Consider the following 19,766-nt stretch of genomic DNA (forward strand, 5'->3'; position numbering starts at 1 on the left):
AAACTTCTCTATATTAAAAAAAAAGTTACTTGTTAGTTTAGTCTCTAGAAAGTATGAGATGATTGTGTTTTACGTGGAACCATTTGTTTGCAACATTCTTACTCACTATCGTTTGACTTTCTGTGCTTTGATCGCAAACTTAGTCTGGTTTTTACTAGAAATGTAACTCTGTACTGTGGTGTTAAGCAAGGTGAGGGTGCTGAGTCAATCTTACACACGGGGCTGTACAAGTCCTTTGGGAGCAGCAGGCCTGGTAATTCTGAGTGTTTGGTGGATAAGGGGCTGGACACTGCAGGGAACACTCCCAGTATTCAGTGGTCAGTATGTGCCTGTCACTGCCTATACAGAGAAAGCCTGGACAGCAGGCCCTGTGTTGGCAAAGGCAGCTGGTTTCAGGGAGCCGATCCATAGCAGGCACAGCCAAGCCTGTGTCACACTAAAGACAAGTGGTGGTGAGGTGCCTTCCAACCCTGGGTACCCCTGGGCAGTGTCACAGATTTCTAAGGTAGTTTTGCCTTCAGTGCGTGACTTATGAATTGTCAAGATGATGGATTGACACATTGGAAGATGGACACATTTCTTCCCCTCACTTCCTGTCTGCTCCTCAGATGGCATTCAGTGCCTGGAATCCGTCAACCTACCACCTCTAGTACAGTAACAGAAAAAACCCTTCCGTGTGTAGTTGTGCTGCTATAGAACCTGTTATATAGACATAGCCGGTAATGGAGTGAAGAACCAAGCCCTGTGTCTTTCCTTATTTCTATGTGACAGGCATCTCACTATAAGTAGCTGTGTTGAGGCCCTGCTAAGTCAAACAGCAACCATGATGGAAATCTATCCCCGCCATCATGTTCCCCGCATCACTAGGACCATCTAAATGCTAAACATGAAGCAAAAGTAATTGTTCAGTTTTTAAAAAGGACATACCATGCAGTGTTAAGGCATTGCTAATTCGGAATTCTCGGGAACAGCACAGACGCCAAGTGGGGTTACGCTGGATTTATTCCATTATGAGAGCAGAATTTGGCCCTTCGTGTGCTCAGAACTCCATTGCAGCTGGCATGCCAGCCCAAGAGCAGAGTTTAACTTCAGGTGGCCTGTTTAGCAAAGAATTATTAAGGCTGATTTTGCAGTTTGTGAATTACCCTTTTCTCTGTCTACTAAAACCAATTATAGCATGCTTGGTAGAGTCACAAAACGTGTCACATTTCCCTAATTTCTGCTTAGATATCCTTCATAAAAAAATAAAACCTTCCCCCCCCTTTTCTGGTTTTCTTCTAAACATTTTTGGTTTATTAGGGTGCCATTTCATTCAGGATCTGCTAAGATTCACTACCTCAACTTCTAGCTTTTGTTGCTGGGTTACGCTGGAGAAGATGATTATTCTGCAAGTGCTTACTTCGCAAAGAGCTTGGCAGATAATGCAGTAAGAAATGGTATTACAAGAAGTAGTCTTAAATCCTAACCAGGTTTTTCCAACTGGGATAATAATGTAAGTGTAAATAAAAACTAGTACTAAAAATGGCCCCGTGTGGCTTGGAACTGCGGTATAATATAGCAGGCTGTTTATGGGTGTCGTATAAGTGGAACTACCTAGATTTTACTGTCTGCTCCTGAGCTTGCTTTCTTAGGTAATTTACTAACATCCTGAGGAAAATTCAGCACTGAGAAGTTTTGTGCCTTTTTAAACCGGTCTCCTGACTGGTTTAACTGAAGCGCAAGTTGGGCCTAGTTAGTGGATGGGTAAGCGGGTGCTCCAATGGACTGGTCTGGTGCACGTGATTGGTGTTGCATTGGAGCTGTCAGGTAGTAGTTACATTGCTGCTAGGGTTAGTTAAGCATTGTCAGTAGCTCAGACAAGATTGAAGGCCCAGAACTCTGGTCCCTAATGCTACTGGCTCTGTAACAGTCTAATTTCTTGCTTCTTTCATAATACTTGGTTCCCTCAGTGGGATGCGCAATACAGTTGAAAATCAGGCCACTTATGTATTTATTATTTGTGTCATTGTAGAGTCTAGGCGCCATTGTCATGGTACAGGAACCTATTGTGCTAGGCCCTGTACAAACCCAGAACAAAAAGATAATCCCTGACCTGTAGGTGCCTTAATATTTATTATTTGTAATGTGGCATCGTCTAGGGCAGGGGTCCCCAATGCTGTGCCTTATGGGGCATCTAAGTGCACCCGCGTACTGGCTGGTGGACAAGTATCCCCCGAAATGCCGCCAAAATTAGGCAGCATTTCAGCAGCGATGCCTCTGGATGACGCCGCTTGTCAGCGGCATTTCGGCGGGTGCTCGTCTGTGGCCACGGTCCTCCGTGGCTCGTTGTCTGGCATCGACCAAACGAAAAAGGTTGGGGACTACTGGTCTGGGGACTACTGGTCTAGGGTCTGCAGCCAGGGTCCCACTGTTCTAGGTGCCATATAAACATGTAACAAAAGCTGGGCTTTGCCCTGAAGAGTTTAAGCTCCTATTCATAAAAGCTTTGGCCTATATGTCACTACAATGCCTAAGACAACATGCTTCTGATGCTTGTGTGAGATCTTTAGACACTACTCTGAGCAAATAAATAGGCACTGGATCATATCACAGCTCACCTGAGACTAGCTGAGCCATCAGTGGCTGCCAGTTGCTTTTATCTCAATCCCTCTCTCAGGTAATAATGTTTATTAGTGAATATTTGGAAATAAACGATACAGAGAGTTTAAAGCATCAGTTATTGTTTCATCGGGGATAGCATACAGACTACGGGGGGGGGTCAGTATTTTGGTATTGGGCAGCATATACCATATACAGTCTGTCATGTCCCCAATGCGGGGTGAACGGTGGGTGAGATCAAGATACAGTCGGGAGGCAGTGAGGGTACATCGCTCATACAAACAGGTTACAGACAGTCGTGGGAATAAAGGAGCGAGCTGGGTGATGAGGATAGGGCGACCCTCACATAGTGGAGTTTGGTTTGGTGGGTTCAGGGCTCAGGGGATAGAGTCCAACGGGGGAGTGTGAAAATCTCCTCCCCCCTTCGGGTGCACGGAGTCACGCCCGCTTACTCCTGGTATTGGCGGTGACCGGTGACGTGCTCCGTGTAGATGTCTCTGGACCATCTGATAGTGTCAGAGACCATCAGGCGTCTCATGAGCTGCGCGTAGCGACGGCCTACCCCGCAGGCCCGAAGCACGCGTTCATTACAAGGGTCCCAGGTGCCCAGGGCCCCAACGATCAGGGCGTCGGTATAGACCTCGTAGCCCTTTGACCGCAGAGTGTCCGCCAAGGGGGTGTATTTTTCGAGTTTTCGGGCTCGGGCCTCGCGGAAGGCCAGGGTCCTGTTCTCGAAAGGAACCGTCACCTCAACGAGGATGATCTTTTTTCGAGCCTCGTCCGTGACGACGATGTCTGGGCGCAGTGGGCTGTCGGTGCCAGGGACGGTGCGGTTGGTGGCTTTTTCTCCCAGGTGCGGAGCGATGGCCTTTACCAGACGGTCCTGGATGGCGTTGTGACGCAGCTGCCAGGCTCTGGCGTGGGGCTTGCAGCTGCACAGGACGTGGGGCAGGGTCTCCATGGCGTACCCGCACTTCCTGCAGCGCTTGTCTCGGTTCCCGTGGCGGACGGCTCCGTTGAGCGGGACGCAGTTTAGTCGGGCACGGTGTATGAAGCGCCAGTCAGCGAAGCGGGTGAAGCTGCCTGAGTGGAGGAAGTGGTTGCTGGAGTCCCACTTGCTGGTGACGTCGAAAACCTTGCCCTGGTCTGGTTTTTTCTTCAGCGTGCCCAAGTAGAGCGTGCGTACGGCGGCCTTCAGCGACCTCTCCAGTGTGCCTCTGGCTCCAGGGCTGATGACGGTGTTGTCCTCCGTCTCGGTCCGCGGTATCAGGACTCCCAGCTCCCGTCGGTCCTTGCTCCATACCCAGCAGCAGCCTAGTCGTTTCCCCAGTCGGCGCGTGGCATTGCGGGCACGGGTCCACAGTGAGGCTATCACTCTAGTGTCTAAACTCTTGTAGACATTTGTCCTGTAAGCACAGGCTAAATTGATCCTTCATTGGCTAAATGAACATGGGGGCAAATGAGATTAGGTTGCCTCCTTTCCAAATTGCTTGTCTTCCCTCAGTCCCAGCTTGACTAGTTAGCCGCAGTATTGACTGGGCCTTCTCACCAGTAATTTATGATTAACTGCAGAGTTTTATAAGTAACACAGTGAGTTGCTATCTGGAATGAGAATTTCAGGTGAGTGAGGGACCTCAGCTGCTCTCTGGCAGTTTCTGGGCTAGGAGTAAATTTCACCTTGAGACAGAGAGTCAAGGATGAGAAAGAGGAACCACCTTGGAACTAGCTAGCAATTGATCCAAGTGGTGCTCAATTTGCAACGAGGCAATATCTCCTTGGGATTTCCCTTGGGGATGATGAAGAGAGTCATTGAAGTTGCAATGGATTCTGCCTCATTCATGATGGAGCTGTATGACTGGGCATCGTCTGCTTTCTTCAAAGCCTAAACTTTTATGGGAAGGGGAAAGGAATGCAAGCCAGTTTGCTACCTGGATTTTGTGGTGAGAGAGTGTCTCAGTCCTTTTCCCTGTACCTTGAAGGGTCTTGTTAAAACATGCTTTGTACTTAAAAACAGTGTCTCTTATTCTGCTTTAAACCAGTTGTCAGTGTTTGCCCTGAGTTAATGACAAGATCACCAACTGATGTCTCCAGTCCATTGCCCAACCAGGGTTTGGTATTAGGTCATGCTGTTCACCAATGGTGCAATGAGATTAAATGATGAAACATGACCTTGCAATTACAGCACAGAACTAGGCATCAGAAGAAATGAGTTTTCTTCTCAGCCCTGCCACTGACTTAACCAATGATGTGACATTGTGCAAGTCATTAAGTCACGTTTTTTCCAGCCACTGACTTTGCAAATGTTGGCCTTAAGTTCTTTGTGTCTCCATACGGAGAAATAGAGACACAACTGATTTCCCTCCATCAGGGGGGTGTTGTGAGACTTAATTAATTAGTGTCTTTATAAAATGCTTTGAGATCCTCTCATAGGAAGAGCTATCAGAGTGGCACATGTTGGGGTTATGTCATGAGTAACTATTTTGAATAAACAGGACACGAGAGGCATCTGAAAAAAGACTAGATATAGAACTTGGGATGTTTATTCCAGAGGTCACGCCTGCCCTAGGAACATCATCCAAAGCTCAGTGAAATCCATTGAGTTCAGTGGGCTTTGGAACAGGGCCTATTAAAGAGGAGTGGGGTGGGGAAGGCGATGACTCAAAGACTCAAAGTAAGATGATGCAAAGACTTTTCCAGCGCCAGCAGCATCTGGGCCTATGAAAAACTATTCTGGGACACAGCTTAACACCACATAGGTGGCTTGTACTGGTATTTCTGTAGCCTAGTCTCCCAAGCAAGCTACAGCTGTCCTGTGTACGATACATCACAACTAGCTCAAGTATCCAAGAGGTCTTAAACTGTGTGTAGATGGGCGCAAAAGGGAGGGAGTGGGCGGCTCACAATACTAGCGTAATTCAACTGAAATGACTTGATTGAAAAAAACACACACAACGTATTGATTGTGTAGACGCAGCCTAAAGGGATAACGCACATCTTGAAGCAACAGGCAACTGATCCGCATATGTGCCTAGAGGAAAACTTAAGATGCATCTCAGGTGCTGTGACCATTTGTCTGTTCCATCCCTTCTTCCACTATTTACAGCTCCCTTGCCTTTGCAGGGAGACTAGCGCTGGCTTGGGACTTGTGTCCAATCATAAAGTTAGGTTTTCACCCCACCCTCTGTAAATCAGTTTGTCATTGGTTCTGTGTCTGTAATATATCATGCTTATCAACATGAGCACCTGGCTGAAGAGATAAGATCTTTTGGGAACAGACAAGGGGGTTGGGGCTAGAATGACTGTAGTAATGTATGCATCCGACGAAGTGGGTATTCACCCACAAAAGCTCACGCTCCAAAATGTCTGTTAGTCTATAAGTTGCCACAGGATTCTTTGCTGCTTTTACAGATCCAGACTAACGCTGCTTTTACAGATCCAGACTAACACGGCTACCCCTCTGATACTGTAGTAATAATTGGGGCCTGTTAGGCCTATTGCAAATGTGAACGCAAGTGCTGGAAAACAGGCAAATGTTTATAAAATCTTCTAATCCCTGTAGTGAATGGTGGACGGGAAAAGGAGAAAAGGAAGACAGAAGACTAGCGTAGTCCATACGAAAAGGCCTCCTGATATAACTCAAGGACTGTTGAGATCATGGCAGGTAAATAAGAGAAGTGTGGGATTGGAAATCATGGACCAAGATTTGTGTGTCAGCAATTAGTGCGCAGAATAATAAGGGGATGGGATATTTCCCCCCATTGCTGCCTTTTTGAGGTCCTTAAATACAGACTCTGGGTAGAGGGTTGGCTGCAGGGGAGATGGGTGGACAGAAAGAAGTGAGCTTCGCCTTCCTGGCTGCCACCCCCATTGTGTCCTAGGCCTCTGAGATTCCTCATGACACCGCTGGGCCTTTGTCATCACGATTCTGAGAAATGTCCTAACTACACCAGGCCAGAGAGAGGGACCTAGGTGACATCACCACCTTTGCCATCTCTGTTTACATCCCGGACACCACCTGGGTTGTGCAGCTTGGTTTCTGCTCTCACTCCCTTCCCTCGTGTGTTATTTTCCTTCACCACCGTATTTTTTTTCTCATTCCTGTTCCTGTTTCTGTTTGAGAAGGGTCTGGCTTAGCCAGCCAGCCAGGACTGTCTCTTTTGCAACACCACGGTGACCAGTCAGGCGGCTAAAAGCAATGCCTGAAACAGCCAGACCCTGGCACGAGCTCACCAAGAGTCAGAGTGGCTGTTCAGACCAGGACGTTGCAGCACTGGGGGATGCTCACTTTGAATGCAGAGGTGGAGGGCTGAGGAGGGGGTGCTCTGCCTGGGAACTGAGGAGAGCTCCTGAGACTCAGTGAATGAGAGGACAGCTGGCTCCAGGCTAGAAGGGGGCAGATCCTATTGGCTCCCCCACCCAATCCTAGGCACTGCAGCGGCCCCTCCAGGTCCTGTTCTCACCTCTCCCCCCCAACATGTAGTAAAATGACAGGTGGGGGTGGAACATGGATCATCCCTCACCACATTTCCATTTTAGGGAGCGCTAGCTCATACTGTCCCCCCGCCCTGCCTGGTTCCGCCACCCCAAGGTGCTGGGCCTGTGTTTCTCCAGCAGCGAGGTCGCAAGTCAAAGCCAGCACCAGGGACAGAAGCAGTGTTTTCTGTCTCTGCAGCCACGGTTCCGGCTCATCTCAACTCACTCTTCTGCTGCAGAAAGGCCAGTTATCGCCATCCTTAATACCAACTAAAACCTCGCTAGGTGGGCAGGAGAGGGGTTCTCAAAAGGGAAGGGGAATCAGCAATATTATTCAAATGAAAACCTCACTCTGTATTTCTTTCCATTTCAAATGGTTTAACTGTTTTTCCTCCTCATCTCCCCCGCCCCGCTCCAGCCATCTTTAATTTGAAAGATTTTGCATGATGTTCTTGCCCTGGGATTAAGCAGGCCAAGGTCTCTATATTCTAGACCCAAACCGTGTTTTAACTGTTTCATGTTGTGCAGTGGACAGGGTCAGACTAACACGTTGGACTCTCTGGGCCCATTTAGACCACTGAAATTAACATAGCATGACTCCTTCAGCAGAAAGAAATTTAAATAGCCTGTGTTCTCAGTGAGAGCCTTTCTTCAATCAGCTTCCCCAATCACCTATTCCACATGCTGTCTCCCCCTCTGAGTGAAAAATTGCTTTAGATTTTCTTAAGATTAAGGTTCATTTCTTGGATTCTAGGCAATATCCCCTGGCTTCTGAACCAATCATCAGAGTGAAAACCATCTATCAACTTTTAACAAACCTTTCATAACAGGAAGAGTGATCACCTCCTATCTCCCTCACTGCTCTTTCATTCTTGAGTGCTACCGTTGCTGTTGTGCTCCAGGAGCTAAGTTATTGCCTTGGTACATATCTCCTCCCTGTGCATTAGGTGTGTGTTATCAACGCTAGGCACTAGACTTGCAATGGAATCTGAAAACTAGAGGTGGCCAAAGACTGAACGGGAAACATTCCTCCAAAACTGTAATTTTTCCTTCTCTGTCTTTAGCTGAAATTTCAACACATTTTCAGCCACATTTCAAAATTACAAACATGTTGACTGGTGCCTTAGCTGTCTTGAAAATGGGAAGAAAAGAGCCAAAATGTTTCAGTTCAATACTTTGGATGAAAAATTAAATTTCAGAATGTTTCAACCAACTTTACTGAGTGTCCTTCTCATTTCTCTCCCCACGGGAAAACTAAAGCGAGTTATCATGAGGGATGTTCTTGGGATGAACATTTTTAATTAATTTAGACTCATTTATACACAAATATTCCCTTCTTCAAGCAAATCCCATCAAATTTCAAATCTGAAATGTCAATGTATCATATTGGCAAAGATCAATGTTTAGATCAAAATCTACTTTGGTGTAAAAAAGTGGCAATTTTGTGGTCTGCGTAACTCAGAGCAGGTATGTTTTCCATTCATCTCTCAGAGGCCTAGTAAATGTTTTACTATGTGTTTCCTTTCCACACGGGATAGCTAAAAGGGTGCCTGCTAGAGGAAACATACATTTTGGCATCCGCTTCTCCCAGAAGCTGTATAATAAGCCAACCACTGAGAAGCTGAATCCCAATTATAGCTAAAGTTTGTCCATGTGGGAGATGAAATGATTCTCCTATGGAGCACTAAAATGGATTTAATATGATGAGACCATAAAACCATAACCAGCGTTCGCTCCACTGTGTACTACTTGAGTGCTCCAGTTGCCATTGGGAAGAATTAAGTTTCAGATTGTGAGGAAATTGAGGGTGTCTGGAGCATTCATGAAACCTCTGTGACTGCTGTGCAGTTGGGTCTGCAGAGACGAGGATGTGCCCTCTTCAATATAAGTGGTGGTGGGTAGGGACACATATCAGAGAAGCTGCTCTGCGCCTGCATGCTTCTGCATGCCTCATTTGCGAGTGCTGCTTTTCCCTTAATGTGCCCACATGCTTCACAGCTTCACGGGTGTTTACAGCCAGAGAGGACACTGTGATCACCTAGTCTGACTTCCTGCAGAGTGTGGGCCACAGGACTTCCCTGGATTAATTGTTTTCAGGCCATGTAGAGCCAGCCTAGCTGTTGTGCAGTCTCTATAGGAACAGTGATCTGTAGGAATGTGTAATGTCTCAGAGCAGGGCTGAGCTGGGGGAGCAGAGGGAGATACGGGGGAGTGGGGGTTATGCTGCATGGCAGGGATGTGCTGGGGCAGCAGAGCCTGGAGGGGTGATGGGAAAGCAGGTATAACGGAGGGAGGCAACGTGGATTTGTGCTTACTGCACAGGGTGAGAAGATATAGAGTCTAATCCTCGGTCTGACAATGACTCATGGTCAGACCCTGGGAAATCACCCTTTGGCCCAAAGCAATGAAAGTCAGCCGCCTAAATACTTTGGAGGATCTGAGCCTTGTGACTTAGTTTCCCTGTCTGGAGCCTGGGACTAAAAGTATTTCCCTACCTCCCAGGAGTGTTTTGAAACTTAGCCAGTCAGGTCATTAATCTTTGTGACATGCTTGAAGACCCTAACATAGAAGATGCTATGGAAGTGCTAGGTATTCTGAGTAATGCTACAGGAACAGAACCCTGCGAGTGGAAAGGTGGAAAAGTAGGAAAGAGGCAGCTGCAGTCTAAACCGGTGAGTGCAGTACCCCGGGCTAGTTGCTGTCACCCTGTTATATACCGATGTCCGTACATTACAGGGTCAGTGACTCAAACTAGCACCCACGGCCTCCTCAGCCAATATCCAGCTGGCACTGTCAGCATTCTACTGGCAGTTCAAATGTGCAGTTGTGAGTCGGTGCCAAGGGGATTTCCTTTTGCTCCACAGAGGTCTCTAGATATTACTCAGTGTTCTGTGGAGTTAATTATTACCAAGGGGAAAGCTGGAGAGTGATCATGATTCATGTTAACCCAATGCCGTAGGTTCTTTGTGAATGTTACATCCAAGAAACAGAAAAGCATGGCTGTCCATTCACTCGTAGGCAACATTCTAAAGGAAACTTGCAGGGGTAGATGTATATCCAGCAACTTCCACAGAATCGTAGAATCATAGAATATCAGAAGGTCATCTAGTCCAATCCCCTGCTCAAAGCAGGACCAATCTCCAACTAAATCATCCCAGCCAGGGCTTTGTCAAGTTGGGCCTTAAAAACCTCTAAGGAAGGAGATTCCACCACCTCCCTAGGTAACCCATTCCAGTGCTTCACCACCCTCCTAGTGAAAAAGTTTTTCCTAACATCCAACCTAAACCTCCCCCACTGCAACTTGAGACCATTACTCCTTGTTCTGTCATCAGGTACCACTGAGAATAATCTAGATCCACCCTCTTTGGAACCCCCTTTCAGGTAGTTGAAAGCAGCTATCAAATCCCCCCTCATTCTTCTCTTCTGCAGACTAAATAATCCCAGTTTCCTCAGCCTCTCCTCGTAAGTCATGTGCTCCAGCCCCCTAATCATTTTTGTAGCCCTCCGCTGGACTCGATCCAATTTTTCCACATCCTTCTTGTAGTGTGGGGCCCAAAATTGGACACAGTACTCCAGACAAGGCCTCACCATGTCAGAAACACAGCTGCTTGAATCCCAGGTGCCTGCCCGGTTCCCTGAACAAAAGAGTCCACAGAGACCAGGGAAAGGTTAATATTTATGAGCCATCTACAAACTCAAAGAGACAAATGCTGCTCTCAGATCCAGCAGTTGCTGCAAATGCAGAGCTGGAAGCAGGATTTGGAAGTGATAACAGATGGGAATTGTTTGGAGGAAGAATTATAGTACTGTGGTTAAGGCACTGGGCTACAAGCCAGGACTCTAGGGGTGAAATCCTGGTCCCATTGAAGTCAAATAGCAAAATTTCCATCAACTTCAATGGGACTGAGATTTCACCCTGGGGGCTGTTCTTGGCTCTGCAGCCTTCTTTCTCATATCATGTTGGGGACAAATAACAAATGCCATTGTCATAAACAGATAGTTAAGCGTTAATGCCTCTTTTACCTGTAAAGGGTTAAGAAGTTCACCTAGCCTAGCTGACACCTGACCAGAGCAACCAATGGGGGGACAGGATGTTTCGAAAGGAGGAAGGGAAGTTCCCTTTGTCTTGGTCAGTTTCAGTTTTGGCCGGAGTGGAAAAGATCAAGGAACCAGCTTCTTATCAGAGTCGTAAGCTTTAGAAAAGAATAAATAGGTTTATGTTTATTTTCTTTTGTAACTTTGTCTTTGTGCAATTAGAGGAATAATCAAATTGGGAATTCTTTAGTGTACTAAGTTTTTGCCCAGGGGAACATCCTCTGTGTTTTGAGTCTGTTGTCTGTGAGAGTAGCTGGTATGCTAATCTCTCCCAGAGTTTTTTTTCTTTTACCTTTCTATTCTTTAATTAAAAGTTTATTTTTAAGAACCTGACTGATTTTTCCTTGTGTTAAGATCCAAGGGGATTGGATCTGGACTCACCAGGAACTGGTGGGGGAAAGAAGGGGGGATGGTTAAATTCTCCTGGTGTTAAGATCCAAGGAGTTGGATAGGTGTTCACCAGGAAATTGGTGAAGAAGTCTCTCAAGACTACCCAGGGAAGGGAGTTAGTACTTGGGAGTGGTGGCAGCAAAATCAGATCTAAGCTGGTAATTCAGCTTAGGGGTTCACATGCAGGTCCTCATATCTGTACTCTAAAGTTCAGAATGGGGGTGAAACCTATGACAGCCATGTTTGGTATATTCCTTTGCTCTCCCTCCCACACACACACACACACATCCCCCTGCAGTTCCAGTTGGGAAGGGGATTCTCTGAGGCCCAAATACATAAAGATATGTCCATTGAACTCAATGAACTCTGCTGAAATCCCAGTCCAGTTGAAATCATGGGATACTAGGAACCTTTCTGGATCCAAGTAGTGGGAGTAGTGACCACTGAACATCCCTTACCTGCCTCCTGGGGGTAGAGGGAGGGAAATGAGGTTGAGAATGGGTGTTAGCAAAGCATTCTGTGGTCTTTGTATCAACAGTGCTATAGAATTGCAAAGTATTATTATGACTAATAAGCAAATACACTCCATACACACCAACCTTGTTTACCTGCCTGTCTGTGACAGCTTCAGTGATTGTGAAACAAGTGGCTATTTAATACAAAAAACACACAAGAGGGTATTATTTTGAAAATCCTCTTTTATTCATTAGAGGCTCTTAGCGACCCACTGAGTTCATTAATTTGTGATCAGCCAATTTACAGAGGATTTTTTTTTGAGAGTTGATAAAACAGGAGGAATTAGCATTGGGACTGTGCTGGGGGTCAACTGTACTCAGATATCACCACAGCAAGGGTTAAGTCCACATCTGCAAGGCAAGAACAAATGGCACCTCCACAGCCTCCTTTCAGGCAGATTCCTCTGAATCATTCCTGTTTCCCAAGCTCATCCCTACTCCAGCCCTTTTGAACATCTGTGAAATTTCAAACCTGTCTGCAGCAGCAAAATTGGGCTTTTTGATTGTAGTCAAGAACATTCTCTTTTGTGGGTTTACTTCTGACACCATGTTGTGCTACATGGAATCACAGCTCTCTTTAAACAGGAGGACTTTATTAAAGAAAATACCTACCATGGACACAAACAAACAGGTTTCCACACAGCTTCAGTTCCAGCTGTGTGTCGTTTATTTACCACCAAGGACCAGAGTCTACCTGGCACTGTACAGCACATGGAGACATCTAGTAGCTGAATTACACACTGAAGTAAACATATCACACAGTTGGTGTCATCCTCAACACCTTTGTCCCCTTCGCCCCTGACATCCGTGCTGTTTCTAAATCTTGTTGTTTCTACCACAGTAAAATATCGTTTGTCCTCACTGCCAAAACCCTTTTCCATACTTCGGGAGCCTCCAACCTGCTTTCTAAGTTAACTGACTTGTACTTCTGCTCTCTTTGTAGCCTCCTCCCATTCTTTGGGTTCCTTTGTATCTGAGCATCTAATAGGCATTTGATCCTCTGAACGCCACTGTGAGGTAGGAAGGAATTATCCCCAGGGGGAACTGAGCCACAGAGCCATTTCAGAGGATCATGCAAAGTCATATGGGGAATCAAACCCAAATCTCCAGGGTCATAGTTCAGTGCTTTATCCAATAGGTTACCCTCTCTACTACATCTAGGCTAAACTCCGCACCAAACCCATTGGAATAATCAGTCAATGCATAATGCCATAGTGAACAACAAAGAATATGGCCTTATACTTAGATTATTTCCCCCTCCCCAACCTCACAAAACTGTGGATTTATGTCCTCGGAAAGACACTGTGTCCAGCAAAATAGTATTTCTGTAGTAATCTGAGGGGTACTAAATCACTAATCTGAAGACCTTTGGAAGCCAAACTTTACATGGGAGATTGCCCATCAAAGTAGAAAGCCGCTTTGCCTGTGAATACAGGCAGGTGCGTAGCACATCCCATTACAGATATGCTTCCAACAGAGGGGCAATTACATTATTCACCTCAATATCTCCCACTGTAGTGTGGAAGGCATTTGCAAAGAGAGCTTTGAAACATTGCCAGACACAGTCCTATCCATCAGGTCTCGCAGTGGAGCTGATGCAGGATGAGAACACCAGAGTGGAAATGAAAAAAGAGGGATTCTCCAAGGAGACATAAAGAATCTGAAAAATAAATGTCATCAGAAATGCCCTCCTGGGACAGGTCAGTCATGCAAAGAGGAGCTGGGTCACTCAAGAAGCAATTAGACATCATCCTCTGGGAAATGAGGAATTAAAAAGAACAGTGTCTGATGGAAGAAAGCTCAGCTTTTCTTACAGCTAGTATTTATGTGCTTTTGTCCATGCTCCCATCTATTACCGTGGCTGATGCCAAAAAACAAGGCAAGAAGTGAAAGCTTTCAATATCCTTTTAACCCAGCTGATCCAAATCATTCAAATGAGCAGCTGCTAATGGGTAGTGATCTCAGGAAGGGAACTGGCCTGCTAATTGACAGCATACATGAGGTTACAGGTAAAGATCACTTCATTAAGGGGTCCATGTTACATGGCACAGAGACAAACACTCCTCAAATTAGCACAGAAACATCAACACTACTGGAGAGTGTGATTCTGTTCCAAGGGCACAACTGAGCAGAACCTGAGATGTTGAGGGAAAGGAAACAGCACTCACAATAAACACACGCAAACATTTGACCAATGCTAATCTGAAGTCTAAAATAGAGCAAGGGAACAGTCATATTCCAGAAAAAAAAAACAACTCATACAAGTTGGGTAGGGAATTATATTATCATAATTCCTAAAACCAGGAAACTCCTGTTGAGAGAAACCTTTTAAATAATGAAGACATATCTGAGTGTTTGGCATGTGGGAGAGGTAGAGAACAGTTTTGTGATTTCAACAGGGTGAAGGCCCTACCTGCATTATCTCTTACCATACATTAGAACCATGCTTACAAACTTGTTATGAAACTATGCCCTAATTCTAGTGAATCAAGCTCCAACTCTATCATAGACCAGGTTTTGCCCCATGACCCACCACAACGGTGGTGCTCCTCTGGGACAAAGCAGATCACAAAGAAGTGATGGAATGCATTCTCTGTTGAGTGGTTCCAGATGTGGAACATACTCCCAGAGGAGATCAGATAGACCCAGAATCTGGCTATGTTTAGGAAACACTACAAAAACCTTTCTCTTTGAAAAGACCTTTCTATCAGAAGCATGATATTGCCATCCCTGACACCCCCTTCTATCCAACCAACCCCTGCTCCCCAAATGTAAATGACTAAAATCTTTAGAAAAAAAAAATCAAAACGAAAACCCTCATCCCAAATCAGAGTTTTTGTGCTGGGAAGGCAGCAGAACCAGAGACTCCATGAAGTCACCAGGGATTTCGCTGTTGCTACTGATTTTACGTGGAAGGTGCTCAGATACAGTGATGGGCCGCCTAAAAGAGAGAAAATCTAGTTGAGAGGGGTTACTTAACATGGTAAGTCATGCCACACGGGGAAAGCTAAAGCATGTTACACCTACAGCTGGCAAAATAACACTCACCAGATACAAAATTCGGCAAGTGTGGGCTTTGTTAATCATTCGTGAACCGATATTAAAGCAACTATCACTCAGGCCAAGATTATCAAAAACAGAGCCTAAAATCGGACTCCTAAGTCTATATTTAGACACCTAAAGTTGTCTGGTTTCCAAAGTGCTCCACATCCAGCACCTCCCGCTGACTTTAGAGGGAGTTGTTGGCTGCTCAACACTGCTGAACATAGACTGCTTCTTTTCTAAGCAGACTAATCGAGAAGTGAGCAAAGAACAGTCTCCGGTGCCAATATTCTCTGTCTTTCTCAGTCAGGCCTCGGCATGGTACTACAAGAGCACTTGTTAATATGCTGGAGCTATCTTTTTTTGTCCATAGACCAGGGCACTCTAGTCTCCCTGCCGGACGCCTCTCTGTGACATCGGTTATCAGTGACCCCAGATACTCCTGTCCAGCCTCCAAGCAGCTGCGGGAGTGAATGGAAAAGTCCTGATGTGGCTAAGAGTCTCTGTCTCAGAACGAACCAGAGGGTCATCATAGGCAACCATTCCTCTTCATTTGTGGAGTCCCTCAAGGCTCACCCCCATCCCCGGAAGGTTCAGTTTGGTCTGAGTGGTGAAAAAGGCTCATCTTGGATGTATTAACAGAAGTGTCATGTATAAGACATGGCAGGTAACTGTCCCACTCTGCTCGGCACTGGCGAGGCCTCAGCTAGAGTACGCTGTCCAATTCTGGGTTGCCCAACTTGAGGAAAGGCAGGAAGAGGGAGGTGCTTCAAAAAAACTTGCACCTCCCAAATAGCCAGGGTATCCAGCGCCAGCATTCTGTATCTGGCATTAGAGTTTCAGAACTGGTCACTCACGTATTCAAATGGGTAGAACATGTGTATTGACCAAATAAAGCAAACTGGCTTCAACGCTTCACACTTTGCAAACCTCAAATGGTTCAGAGACCCTCAGATTAAACTACAGCCCTGGTACTTATGAAATATTCATAATTCACAACCTCTTCTCCTAGTATCCGAGAAGCTCCTGCTATAACACAGTCAGGATGCTACGGTGCTGCACGTCCTACTTTATCTCCAAGGCCCACTCCCCACAAACAAGGTGGCAAGAGAAAGTTGGGACAATCGAGGGGAATGCAGCTATGTGGTTGATGAGGCAGTTACCTCTGGAACTTAAACACCGCAGACAACTCTGATACATAAAGAAACATATCCCTGGGAGTTAACGTCTCTAACCTTTTGACCTTCGGCTGAGGGAGAAAAGAGATCTTTAATATGAGGAGGTGGTGGTGATGCTGCACATAGAACTGGTGTCTCAAAGGGCCAGTAAATCCACACCAACTCATGGAACTGGGATTGTTTTTTAACCACATTGACATCATGGACTTTGGTTGTTTGCCATGTGTACCAGTAGACAACTTCTGCCTTGACTGAACGCTCTGGATCCTTATTGAACTTCGGTTTGATGATTCACAGTGCTGTTCTTGCTTGGCAACATGTGAGATGGGTGTCTGGCTTCATGGTGAGCTTTACACTGACGTCTTCCATTCGATGCACATATCTCTGGAGAACAGATGCATGCCCCTTCGACATGACACCTAGCTTTGTTCTGCCATCTTGTGAATTGGCAGATAATTCAGCTGGATCTTTGCTAACCACCATCAGCCCACTTGGCATGAACCCCCTCACCACAAACAGTGGCAATATAGCCCTTCGTCTATCTACTTCAACCAGCCACTTCCCAGTCCCTCATGATGGTCCCTGGGGGAACACCCTCAGCACAGCTTTGCTAGGTGACGTAGTGTTAGAGCCATTGTTGAGGCAGATCTCTAGGAGACCTAGTCTGAGAAGTATAAAAGCCAAGGCCAGCAGGAAATAAAGGTCATTCAGTCCCTCCCTCTGGTTTCCTGAGTCTCCGTGTGTTCCACAGATTGCATGGGGATAGCTGAGATTGCTAGATTATGCTACAACTGATGCATTAGCGTCTTCCATCTGGCTGGCCTTCCAATAGCGGAGTTGCTCAGAATCTATGGAAATGTCCTGGCATAAAAGCTAGGAGACACAAGGTCATTTTCTCTTATTTTTCCCCTCTAATCTTCCTGCTCCTTCAGAGAACAAGAGACATGTTTCTTGCTGCACCACTTTGGCATTGTTTTTCTTTTTATTTAAGCAGCCCCAGTCTTTCCTGCAGCCCTTTGCAGCGGATAGGCATGCTCGGTTATTTATTACATGTCTCACAGTAGCACCTAGGGATCCAAAATTAGATCAGGACCCTACTGTGCTAGGTTCTGTACAGACATAGACTAAGATACAGCCCTGCGCCAGAGAGCTTACAATCTAACTGGACCAAACACACAAGAGGTGTGGCTAGAGAGGGAACCATGCCATCGCTTGCAAGTGTTATGTTAGGGTCACGGTATTTCTTATCGATTTGTTTGTTTCTGTATGAAAAAATGGTGGTGGTGGTGGTGGTGGGCATGTTGGGATGGGATTAGCTGAATGGAGAGCCAAAGGGAGGGGGCCCTGAAAGGAGGAGATAAGAGGGGAAGATGGAGGACAGGCAGAATAAGTCTGAAAATACGGAAGGAGCGGTCAGGAAGGAGTTGAAGCAAACAGCCAATCAGCAGGAGGGAGATGGAGGGAGGGAGTTGGAGCATAAAGTCAATCAGCAGAGAGGAGAGAAAGCTGTCAAACCAGTTGGATGCATCAGTCCATTTGCCATGTCCATTCATACCATGCTGCTGGCATGCCACATGCGTATCTCTGTACATTGCTTCCGAACGGCACATCTTGCAACATCGGTCACGTTCCCTGATGCATGGCGTTATGCTTAAAAGATAGATTTTGTATTTCAGCTCCTCATCTATGCAGCTCTTCCTGTCTGCCCCCAGGCAGGACTCATTATCCGGGTACTTGCTGGTGAAGTGGTTTGTTATAGAGTCATAGAAATATAGAGCTGGAAGGAACCTTGAGAAATAACCTAGTCCAGTCCCTTGAGCAGAGGCAGGACCAAGAAAACCTAGACCATCCCTGAGAGGTGTTTGTCCAACCTGTTCTTTAAAACCTCCAATGATGGGGACTCCACAACCTCCCTTGGTAACCAAATACAGAGTTTAGCTACCTTTGTAGTTAGAAAGTTTTTCCTAAAATCTAACCTGAATCTCCCTTGCTGCCGATTTAGCCCATTACTTCTTAGGCAAAGAGTTATGGAGTTTAAGGTCAGAAAGGACCAATAGATCATCCAGTCTGACCACCTGTAGATCACAGGCCACCAACACCAAAATTAGACCAAAGGAAATGAGACCCACAGGAGATTAAACTATTATGTGCCACAGGCAGAGAATAGGAGGGACCAAGGGGCACCTGTGCTTGAGATCCTCCTAGTAGCAGAGAAATGGTTAAATGATTTATACCCAGATAATCCCGGCAAGTGACCCACCGCCACACACAGCAAAGGAAGGTGAAAACCACCCAGTGTCACTAGCTTTAGTGGACGTGGAGAACAATTGATCACCGTCCTTTTTATAACAATCTTGTACATATCTGAAGGCTGCTTTCTGGTTCCCCCTTCTTTTCTCAAGACTAAACATAACCAATTTTCGTAACCTTTCCTCACAGATCAGGTTTCTAAGGTTTTGATCATTTTTGTTGTTTTCCCTTGGACTCTTTCTAATTTGTTCACACCTTTCTTAAAGTGTGGTGCCTGAAACTGGATACAGTACTCCAGCTAAGGTCTCACCAGCACCAAGCAGAGTAGGACAATTACCTCCCATGTCTTACAGACAATAATCCCATTAATACACCTCAGAAGAGTATTAGCCTCTTTTGGAACTGCATCGTATTACTGGCTCATATTCAGTTCTTGATCCACTATGATCCTCAAATTCTTTTTGGCAGGATCACTGTCTATCTGGGTATTTCCCATTTGCTAGTTGTGTATTTCATTTTTTTCTTTCCTAAATCTTTGGCATTTGTCTTAATTGAATTTCACCTTGTTGCTTTCAGACCAATTCTCAAATTTGTCAAGGTCATTTTGAATTTTAATCCTGTTCTCCAAAGTGCTTGCCACCCTTCCCAATTTGGTGTCATCCACAAATTTTATAAGCACACTCCATTATCCAAATCATGAATGAAAATATTGCCTAGTGCCAGACCTAGGACAGTGGTGCCCCACTAGATTCATCATCCCAGTTTGACAATGAACCATTGATACCTACTCTCCAAGTATGGTTACCTTATAGTAATTTCTTTAAGATCACATTTTCCTAGTTTGTTTATTGGAATATCATGTAGGAGTAGTGTCAAAAGCTTTACTAAAATCAAGAAAAATCATGTCGATTGCTTCCTTGATATCTTCCACGAGGCCAGAAAACTGGCCAAAAAAGGAAATGAGTTTGGCATGAATTGATTTAGCATGAATTGTTCTTGACAAATCCGTGTTGGCTATTACTAATAATCCTCATTTCTCCAACACATTGATAGTTTAACAATTTGTTCTAGTATCTTTCCAGGTATTGAAGTCAGACAGAGTGGGCTATAATTCCCTGGTCTTCCTTGTTCCCCTTTTCAAAGATAGGTACGAGGTTGCTGATTTCTCCCTCTGACCCTATAGAATCACTCTCTGCCTGCATGCCTGAAGCAGGGCAATCATCTC

The sequence above is a fragment of the Gopherus flavomarginatus genome, chromosome 2 (genome assembly GCF_025201925.1).
Source record: "Gopherus flavomarginatus isolate rGopFla2 chromosome 2, rGopFla2.mat.asm, whole genome shotgun sequence".
NCBI classification, from domain to species: Eukaryota; Metazoa; Chordata; order Testudines; family Testudinidae; genus Gopherus; species Gopherus flavomarginatus.